Here is an 11138-nt window from a genome sequence, read left to right as displayed (position 1 = left end):
TCAGCCCCTAGAGCCTGACCTCAGTTTCTTATCATGTGACCCCATCCATAACCCCTCTCACATTTTTTTTTTTTTTTCCTTGAGACAGATCCTCACTCTGTCGCCTAGGCTGGAGTGCAGTGGTGCAATCTTGGCTCACTGCAACCTCTGCCTCCCAGGTTCACGTGATTATCCTGCCTCAGCCTCTCGAGTAGCTTGGATTACAAGCCTGCACCACCATGCCTGGCTGAGTTTTGTATTTTTAGTAGAAATGAGGTTTCACCATGTTAGCCGGTCTGGTCTCGAAGTCCTGACTTCAAGTGATCCAACTGCCTGGTCCTCCCAAAGTGCTAGAATTACAGGTGTGAACCACCGAGCCCAGCCTCACATTTTGAATCTTGAGGAAGGACTAAATCACTTTTAGATCCCTTCTGATTCGGTCAAGACTACCAGAATGATCTCCCTTCTTATTAACTCAGTCGACTTATTACGAACCTTAATTACATTTGCAAAACTTACTCATATATGGTAACCTAACAAGGGGGATGCAGCTTGTCATATTCACCAATCCCGGTGACACTGAGTCAAAGGAGTTGGGGGAGGGGGATGGCGGTTATGCAGGGTATGTACCAGGGAGCACAGATCCTGGGAACAAGTCCAAAATTTTGCCTACTTCCTCATTACCTTTCTATCACATGTTACTATAGTTCATCTTTGATAAATATTTGATAACTTCTTTATCACATGTTACTGTATTTCATTTTTGTTCTATACATCATGACCTGCCAATGAACTCTGTACTCAGACCTGTGCTCTGTTGCTATCATTATTATAGAAATATAAAATGTTTTGTGACATAGCTAGGCTAGGTGCCCTCAGTTTTGTCTTCTCCCAAGAATAACTGTCTGCATTGCCTTTTATTTGTATATTTATTCTCCCAAAGGAACCCTGACACCATTTATCAAGCTCCCATTCCCCAGTCTGCAGGCTGTCTTATCTGAAATTTGACTTTGAGCTAGTGAAACCAATGTATTATGTTGGGGAAAAATTACACCTTTACAGTGTGTGGTCTTTCTACATAGACCGTACATTTACTTCCAAATTTGATTAAACACACATGTGTTGAGTGTCAACTCTTCGCTGGACAGAATTGAACATAAAGAAATGTGCTCCATAGAGCTTTGGTTTATGTTAAGAAGATGGATGATAAATAAGTAAACAAGTGAATAAAATTATTTCAAATAATGCTAAGTGCTGGGAAGAATAGGGTGAAGTCGTGAAAGTGACTGGGCTGACCGTGGGTGTGAGAGATGGGAAAAGCCATACTTGTTCCTCTTCTGATAAAGTCAATACTTCTGACACAACATCTGTACATTTTTTCCCACACATCAGTTCTCCAGCAGACACCAACTGAGTTTCCCATGACTTAACTCAATTCTGACACTATGTATTTGGAGATAGCATTGGATCTCACGGGTTAAATTCTCAAACCTACAAGACTGCTCCCTACTTTAGATGCCCGTGAAAGGTAGTAGGTTACCCACAACTTCAGCCAAACTTGCTTACAAATCAAGTGTTCACCAGCCCTGTTCTCAGGTGTGATTAATTTGCTAGAGTGACTCACAGAATGCAGGGGAACATGTGCTTATGTTTACTGTATTGCTTATGTTTATTGTGAAGGATTTTCCAAAAGATACAGATGAACAGCCGGATGAAAAGGTGCATAGAATGAGATAGGGGAGAGAGAGCGAGAAACTTCCATGCCCTCTCCAGGCAAGCCACCCTACAGGTACCTTTAAGTGTTCAACAATTTGGAAGTTCTCAGAACCCTGTCCTTTTGGGGGTTTATGAAAGTTTCATTACGTAGGTATGATCGATGACATCATTGACCACAGGTGATCAACCCAACCTTCAGTGTTTCTCACCTCCCCAGAGTTCAAGGACAAGGATGAAAATTTCGATCCCACCAGTTCTAGGGCTGGTACCTCAGCCTGGTACCAGCCAGGCCCCATCTTGATGCTGGGAGCCACCAGCCACCAACCATCTTATTAACATACAAATTAGATACTCTTAAGTGATACTAAAAGATTCCAAGGTTTTTGGGGAGCTATGTGCAGGAAAAAGGGGACAAATGATGGCAAAACATATACATATACATATACATATATATATATATATATATATATATATATATATATATATATATATATATATATATATATTACAATTACAGTATCACACTGGGCAATTATGGAACAGAAGTAAGGGAATCCTCTTTGAGATGATTGGACACTTTGATAATTCTCAACCAATTATGAAATCAGGAGGAAATGCATTTGGGGAAGAGGAAATGGTAAGTGTAAACACCCTGGAACTGCACAGGATACTATTCATGAGGGACCTGAATCAAGTCTATGTTTACATTTCTGGTGAATAAGTTTGTGCAATGTTTCCTATAAGTGTACTGTATCCATAGTGCTTCTAGATAAAATTATATTTTCTGGTTTCTAGAGAGAATGGATTAAAATTTCCATATTTTCTAAATGATTGCTTCTAACATATGGAAAAGTCATTGCATTTTATATTTTTTGAAACAGTCTCATTACTTAACTGTGATTATTCCAAAATTTTTTTTGTTTATAAACCACTGCATTTTCTGTTCTCCTGTTTTTGAGGTAGACACTCATAACAAATGCAATCATGATGATTTTGCAATAATCTAAATTTTGCATCCTCCTTTTAAAATGTCATCATAGTTTTGCTCTCATTTCATATCTTAACACTAGTTTTATTTTCACACATCCCAGTGGGAATTATTCTTCTGTTTCACAGCAAGTTGCCTTTTGGTTTAAGGTAGAGGGGGTGGGATTCTTTTCTGATATTTTTATGTTAGATACAGGAGCTCTTCTCATTTTGGATGTATTATAAATGAAAGCACTCTAAAGTATCTGTTTCCTTCAAGTTTAGTTTTCCTCTGAATAATTTCCTTTAAATATATAAAGAAGAGCCGGATTCCTGGGTTAGAAGGAATCACTGGGGTGCTGGTTGGGGATAATGACTCTGGGCAATGTTTATCAGTTGTTTACTTGCAATGACCTATCTAGGAGTTTGCTTTATAAATAATAATTCAGTTGTCTTGGGGGAAAACTGACTCTTTGTGATGGCCATGGGGAGGGATGAAGAGAAGAGAGAGGCAGTCTGACCCAGGCAACATCTTGAAAACACAGCTAAGAGTCTGTTCTACTCCTTTTCTGCAAAGTGGTTCCTGCTTATCAGGAATTGGCCATTCCCATCCCTGTGGAAGTAGTAATGCATCCTGTCCTGAATCTACACCCTGCTGTTAATTTGCTGTGAAATTTGGGCGACCAGTTAACTCCTCTGAGCCTCTTTTTCCTCATGAGGGTTATGTCCTGTATCTTGTAGGGACTGCTATTAGTATTCAATAACATACACTATATAAAGTGTCAAGCATCTTGCACAGAGCAAATCCTCAAAAATGTTGCCATATTTTCTTTCTTTATTCTTCCAAAACAAAAAGAATTTCTAGTTGCAACAGAGTCTACAGACATTTCTGTTTAATGTCTCATGTGGAAAAGCAAACACTCAGTAACTGGGAATCATGATTACTGTGACTGCTTTGTTGTTATTGCTATTTCTGTCATCATCCTCATCATCATCCCCATTGAGATGAGTCTAAGTCAACTGGGTCACCTGGTGAACAGGACTTTAAGATGGTTAGGCCAATTAGACACTGTATCTTGAAATCCTAAAGCATAAAGATAGTTATCTGCAAAAGATATACTCTGTTCCTTACACGCTAAGAATGACTGTATCAATGACTGAAGAAGTCACAATGACCGTTTCTTCCTCCCTGTGGAAATTCTTTCCCTTTTCCTCCACTTCACTTCCCCTCTGCCCATCAGTCTATTTGACTCAACAGACACTTCTGAGAGCACATGTTTCTATATTTATTACAACTGTGCCCATATAGCTCAAGACTAGACTGCCAATCTAGTGCCCTCTTAACCCTGCCCCACAAAACACCAAATTTCTCATGTAAATTGTAGGAATTTATTTCCAAACTCTGCCATAATTTTTAACCATCAGTTTGGGTGCCATTTCTCTAGACTTTATTATTTCCACGTCATTTCACAACGAATGGCTGATATACAAAGTGAAATATAAAGTGGAGGAATGATCAGGGAAATTCAAAGCACAAAAGCCATTTAAATTCACGTTCCTGTACCTGGGTGGTTTTGTGGAGATGCTGTGAGCGGCGGTACAGTCTTCAGGCCCAGCAGTTATCATACTTGCCTTTAGGAGTTAGTTAATGCTGGCTTGGGCACTGCCAGGTACAACTGAGCAACACTCACCAGGGGTCATTCTTTGCCATATACATATTAAGTGTCTTAATGAAAAAAAAAAAAAGAAAAGAAACACAATCTGCTGTTGAAATGTTGGACTTTGACTTGGAGTTGAATAAATACACTGGATTTGGGATCTGCTAGACCAAGCTTTAAAGCTCATTTACAACACATAAATAACTCTCCTTGAAATGCAGTTTTCCACCTGGAAAATTGGAGTAATAACATTTGCCACAATAGCATTTTTGGGGGAATGTTAGTGATATAATAAGCATTCTATATAGAATGACACTTTATAAGCTTGTAATAAATTATAACTATAATGAGTGTAATTATCATTTGTTGTGTCTCCAAAGTAGAACCATTGTCACCCATTGAATGTTTATAGCTTCTACTTGGAGTTGTGACTTGTGGGGCAAAGCCCACCATGGCCAATGACCATTTCCTCCTTTATCTTTAAGACTTAAAGTCCAATGATCTCTCCAGTGAGTTAATCCTAGCTGAACCCCAAATTAGTTTCCTTTTGTCAGCTTCCAGCCAGATACTTCTGCTGAGATCTGCTTGCCTTTCCCTTGGAGCTCAAAGCCATAAAGGTTTAAGAATTCAGCCGGGGATAAACTAGAAGCTTCTTCTGGATTATTTAGTATGGTCCATAAAGTATTCATTTGCCCCTCACCATTGTCTGGGGTGCATAAGGAAAAAGTTTAGGCCCTAGCAACTAAGTAAGCACTGAGCAGAAGATGTTATCACTAACCCCTTGTGAGGTCACCCTGCCCTACTGCACATCACTGAGCTTGTGGTCCCAAGAAGCAGAGCCTGAGATGGAGATCTTTGTGCAAGTGATTTACTGAGAGGGAAACTTTAAAAAGAGGGAGGAAATCAAGGAGTGGGCATGTGAAGATGCTGAGCAAGGATGAAGTCTCAGATGCAGGCTAGCTCATGCCTGATCCCACAGAAGCTCTGGGGTATAAATGGCACCACAATGTTGGTCCCCTTGGTGACTTGGACTCCAGACGATTGTTCCCACGCATCAGTTAGCTATTAACTGCAGGCCACCTGTGTTGGGTTGGGTGGGTGGAGAATGCAATTTCTAGGGTGAGGAGTTCTAACAGCAGAGGGTGTTTCTCTACAGAATGGTGCAGCTTTGAGCCTACAACAGCCAAGACTTGCAGCAACTGGAAGATGGGTGATCAGTCTGAATAAAGCAGATCTGTACAAAGTCCCAAAGTGACCACTAAGCTGACTACTCTCCCTGAACCCCTGAGACACACATTTGCCCCCATTTTACATAGCAATTGGTACTTGGTCCTGATTCTCAAATGAGTGCCCAGAGGAAACAATAGATCCTCAGAGCTCAATTCTGCATCTGACAATCTCCTACTATCCTGATTGTTGAGTGTATTCATAATCATTTATCTAATGCATCTCTTTTTCACCAGATGGCAAACTTCAGCCCAGTAAAGACAGTCTGCCATATCGCCTTTATCCAGAACATTGCCCCTACCCTGCAGTAGATGCTCAGTAAAAACATGTGGACATACACACATGAACATACACATCTACACAGATGTGGCATCTCAGGGATGTATAATCATTCTCAGAAGTAGAGCAGTTTAAGTTCATGTTGAGAAAATATTGGCTCTAACTGTAACGTAATCTGCTTCTGTGTGTCATGGACTTGGCACCATCCACCACTTACATCATTCCACAGAACAGAGCCAGTCCTGTTGTTAATCATCCTGATTCCTCACTGTGCTAAAGTTCACCATGGATAGAAATGATTGGCATCTCTGATATGCAAAGACCTAGTGAAGGTTTGCAATGACTGACTTTCTTTGACCTGGGCCACTGTAGATATCTAAGCAAAATCTCCTCTCCCAAACTGGCCTAGAAAAGTAAAAAAAAAAAAAAAAAGGGCAGGGTGACGGGACTTGGAGGATTTGACTCTCTTCTGGACAATGAGAATAAATAAGGAAGAGTCACCTCCCGATGACCACACAGCCAAGTTATAAGGGGGCTCCCATCACTTACATGTGTACAGAGCAAACCTGCCCATGGCCCACCTTTAATCAAAAAGTATTTTCTGTTGCACAAGCCCAAGCTTCCGAAACTCTCTCTCCTTGTCCATTCTTGCTTCCTTCATCCTTTTCTCATTCTCTGATCATTTTTATCCCTACAGGTCCAAGACATGGTGGAGAGCAGACTCAAAGCCTGACCAAGTCAAACTCAGGATCTTGGATATATAACTTGCCCATGATCCCATAGTCTGAACTATCCCTGGACATAGCTTGATCTTCACTTTCAGTCAAAATCATCTTTCCTCCTTGCCAGACCTAGTTCCTCCCCTACATAAACACACAAAATAAGCCTCCTTTATTCAATATAGTTGTCATTTCCAAGGTCACTGTCAGGCATGAGTATGTTGACCACACAAGCAACACTCAAACCACGGGAAGTAGGACTTGAACTAGAGGCCAGCGTGAAAGAGTTCAGATATGGAAGGAGTCCGATCAGAGAGAGCTCAGGACTCACATCATGTAGCTTTTCTGGAAAGAGGACTGAAAGCAGAGGATAAGTCCTGGGATTTGGTGCTCAATGACATGTTCCTGGGGAATGGCATACCTCAGAGCCAAGGGTGCTCATTTGCAGAGCTGCACACTGAGGCTACAGAAATGCTTAGTGTCTCTGTGGCTGGAAGGGGCTGGTGTAATGTAATATGTGTGCCTGGGGAGAGAGCAGCAACCCTGAAGGCAGAGTGGATTTGGCTGCTCAGGTTCTGTGATTATGGGTGCTAGGATTCTCAGGCTCAGTTTTGAAAGGAGCCTCTGAATTCTTGGAAAAGCTCCGTCCAAATCAGAAATGATGAGAAGCTGAACCTAACCTTCGGCTCAAGTTCACCAGTGAAGAGCTCAGGAGTAGTGCATGAGCCAGGGGTTATCAAATTGAACTTTATGCTCTTAAAGATAAATACCATATCCCAGGGCTATGTCTTCTTTGCTAAAAATTACCAGCCAGCCTGGCTATTTATGAACTTTATTCGGAAGTATTTATTGAGCACCTACCATGTACCAGGCACTACATTATACGTTATGGATACTCACACAAAGTCCTAGTTTCTGCCTGTTGTGGTTAATTTTATGCGCCAGCTTGACTGGATTGCAGACTAATTAGATATTTGATCACACATCATTCTGAGTGTTTTTGTGAGGCTGTTTAGGGAATGAGATTAACGTTTAAATTGGTGGGCTTTGGATAAAGCATACTGCCATTCTGAATTTGCGTGGGCCTTAACCAATCAGTTGAAGGCCTGAACAGAACAAAAAGGCTGACCTTGTCCTACATTACGGGGAACCTCTGTTATCTGACTGGCTTGAGCTGGAACATTGGGGGTTTTTTCCCATGTCAAATCTCTTTCTGGGTTGAGAGTCTGCTGGTCTTCAGACAGAAACTTCTACGATAGACTCTCCTGATGCTCAGACTTGCACTGGAACTAAATTACTGGGTCTCCTGACTCTTGAACTTGCCAACCACAGACCTAGCCACATGAATGATAGGGACACATTTTCTCCCTGCCTTTCTGTACTGTCTTTCACAATGTTGGCTTCACCCTCTGGTTCTATGCAATAGTCCTGGACGTTCTGGACTCTTCCCCATTGATTTAAAAAAAATGGCTGTAGCTGTTTCAGACTTTACACCCTCACAAAATACTATCCAGAGAAAGAGAAAGAGTTTCAAGAGATCCTATGAAGAAAAAGAAGACTTTCTTTTCTCAGAATCCCCAACAAATACCTCATATTTCCTTGTCTCTGATTGGGTTGTGTGCTCATCCTTAAACCAATCACAGTAGCCAGAGGGATGGGTACAATAATTGACAAAGCCAATGAGAGTCCACTCCTGAAACTAGCCACAGGGGTCAATTTTGCTATTAATTACAGCTGAGAACAGGAGGGAGCGGTTTCCCCTTAGCAATGCTAAGTACTGTTTCCTGAAGATGGTTGGATGGAAGAAAGAAAACAAGTACCATACAAGTTCACTCCACTGGCCTCCTCAGTTAAACCCTTCCATGTGCTGTTCCTCTCACCTCTGCCAATTCCCCTACCCTCATTTCTCATCTCAGACTAGTTCTATTCTATCCCCATTGACTGGTTGACATTTCTGGGGAGCTTTCCTGACCACTCTCTTCCTAGACCCACTTAAGTGTTCCTGTTGTGCCTTCTCCTGACACTCCCCTAACAAGCACCTGCTGCTCTCCTGGCACTTCCATCAGCGTCTGAATCACTTGTTTACTTGTTGCTCAAACCCACTGGACTATAAATTTTTTTCACAGTATTGCCAAAAGAAAGCACATAGCTTCAGGCACTAGGAGCTGTGCTCAAAACTATTTGAAAGGTTAATGCAGGAATGTATGGATGAGTGAATGAATGAAGTGGGTGAATAATGAAATTAATGAATGAAGTGACTTGGACTTTAATGAAAGAAAGCTCTCATTATCAGCACTCCAGGCAAGTCAGCAGAGATCTTGTTTTCCTAGATACTGGTCAAATTTGACAGAGAATATTGTTTTGAAACATGAAATGCTGAAACCAGGGAAGAACCTGATTTAACATCGTAAGAAGAATCAGACATACAAAAATAGCAAAGTGAATGCAGTTAATTATGATTTAAATATTGATCATAAAGGACTCTTTCAGCCTGAATTAATGTAGCAAATTTAAAATCAAAGACCCTGCATAATCAGATAACGATTGACCATTGATCCTGGCATTGTGCCAGATGACCAAGTCAGGTCTCATCCTTTCTTGGGAAACCTCCTCTTGGTGTTGACATTCCAGGGACAGGCATGGGTCCAGCAATGCACCCAAATGTTGAGTCCGCATAGATGTAATCAGAGATGGAGTACCAGACTGTCTTTGAGAGGGATTTCCTCCAAACCATGAAACTGATCATTAATCACTTTTGTGTAGCTTGCTGCGTTATTGCAATGATGGGGAAATTCAAGTAAAAAACAAAATTCACCTGACAATAAAAAATAAATTTGGGTCAATATCACAGTATATGTGGCAAAAAGCAGCTAAGCCATGGTCTCAACTGAAGATAGTCAGGACAGCGAGTCTTTCTATAGCACTTGGAATCTCACAGGGACCTTGGCTTTCCTGATGTCTTTACTGTACTTTGGTTTAACCAACCTGGGAGGACGACATCACCTCCCCTGTCTTGCAGAAGAGAAAACTGAGGCCCAGAAGGTTAATGGGATTTGTGTACAGGTACTAATAATTGTCCACCCAATGATTTGAATTCAAATATAGCTTCTTTAATGCTCTTCAGCACAACTTCCTCACTCTTCTTCTAAGTCAAATGTGAGCAGCATTAAAAGAAAATAAAAGTACAGTATCGTACAGAAAGCAACATGTCATTCATGGCTGTGTGTTCCCATAAATATATATGTGTGTGCGTATATATATGCATGTATATATGTATATATCTATATGTATGCTAAAAAATAAAAATAACAACTACAACAACAACAAAAAACAAAACATGGAAGTAAAAAAAGAGTGATTTTCCAGCAGGTTCCTACAGAGCCCTTCTCTTGATTCCTGAGAGGTTCAATTAACGGATGCAAGTCATAAAACAGTGCATTTTCTCTCTGCTATGATGCATTGTTTTTAATCTCACTGCCTTGTATTATATCACATTCCTATAATTCTTCCGACAGGAAAAGGCTTGTTTCATAAAAATATAGTCCCCAGCATTTGAAATATAAGTTCACATGCCGGCAACATATATATCACCGAGCTGGCAAACTAACTCACTTACTTAATCCACTAAACTTCAGGTGCTTTCTATATTATGTGAAATGGCTTGAAACAGGCAGAAGCTGCCAGGACCCATCACGGCTTCTTTGCTCAAGAGAGACAAGAGGAGAAGGGAGAGGAGGGGGGAGTGGAAATTCCCTCAGTGGATTCCACAATAACATGCCTTTCATTATCACCCAGTGTCAGGACACTGGGTAATGTTCATTGTGCATGCACAATAAATTACTATTTACCTGGCAGTGCCTTTGATAAGCTCCTCTCCTCTCCCCCTTTCTGTCCACGCAGCACGGAGCAGCGAAACCCCTTTGCCTATAATTCTTATTAAGGTGATACCTTTTCTGAATAAGAAAGTACACACTTCCAAAGCTGGCACTCTCTGGGGTTTTTAAGGGACATTGTTTTTATTGGTTCCCTTTTATTTCTTCCACCCCACTGTGTTTTAATGCTATAGTGACTTCTGTGTATACAACTCTCATATTGAAATGTCGGCTGCAGATATATGCAATATTAAAGAGCGCTTATGAATTTTTGACATCTAATTAGTCGCTACCCAGTTAACGTGTCAGGACTCAGAGGGATTAGGGAGGCAGCCCTTTCTGAATAAGTTACAGTGAGGCTCCTGTCCTTTTCATGTATTATTCTTTAATGTAGGTGGTGATTATTTGGCTGTGATTAATTGATGAAGCCCATTGGTCTGGCAAGTGGTGCCGAATTCACCATTCCTCACTTTTATTTCTCTCAGTAGGGTTCTGCCACTTAATCGGAAGGACTTGCTTCCTTGCAGGCAATCTCTCTGTGCAGCATTCTGGGGCAGAGGGACTTTTCCTGGGTGACCCACCTGGACCCTTTCACAGCTCTTGACTCCCTGGTCAGCAGTGGGCTTTGCATCCTGCCTTCTTGGACAAGCCCTGTGCCCTGTGGCCCCTGGCCAGGCATGTCTGAAATGCTGCGGCACCCCCTATACAAAAGCTTCCTGTTG

Source organism: Papio anubis, chromosome 7 (assembly GCF_008728515.1).
Source record: "Papio anubis isolate 15944 chromosome 7, Panubis1.0, whole genome shotgun sequence".
Lineage (NCBI taxonomy): Eukaryota > Metazoa > Chordata > Mammalia > Primates > Cercopithecidae > Papio > Papio anubis.
This window is presented reverse-complemented; position numbering follows the sequence as displayed.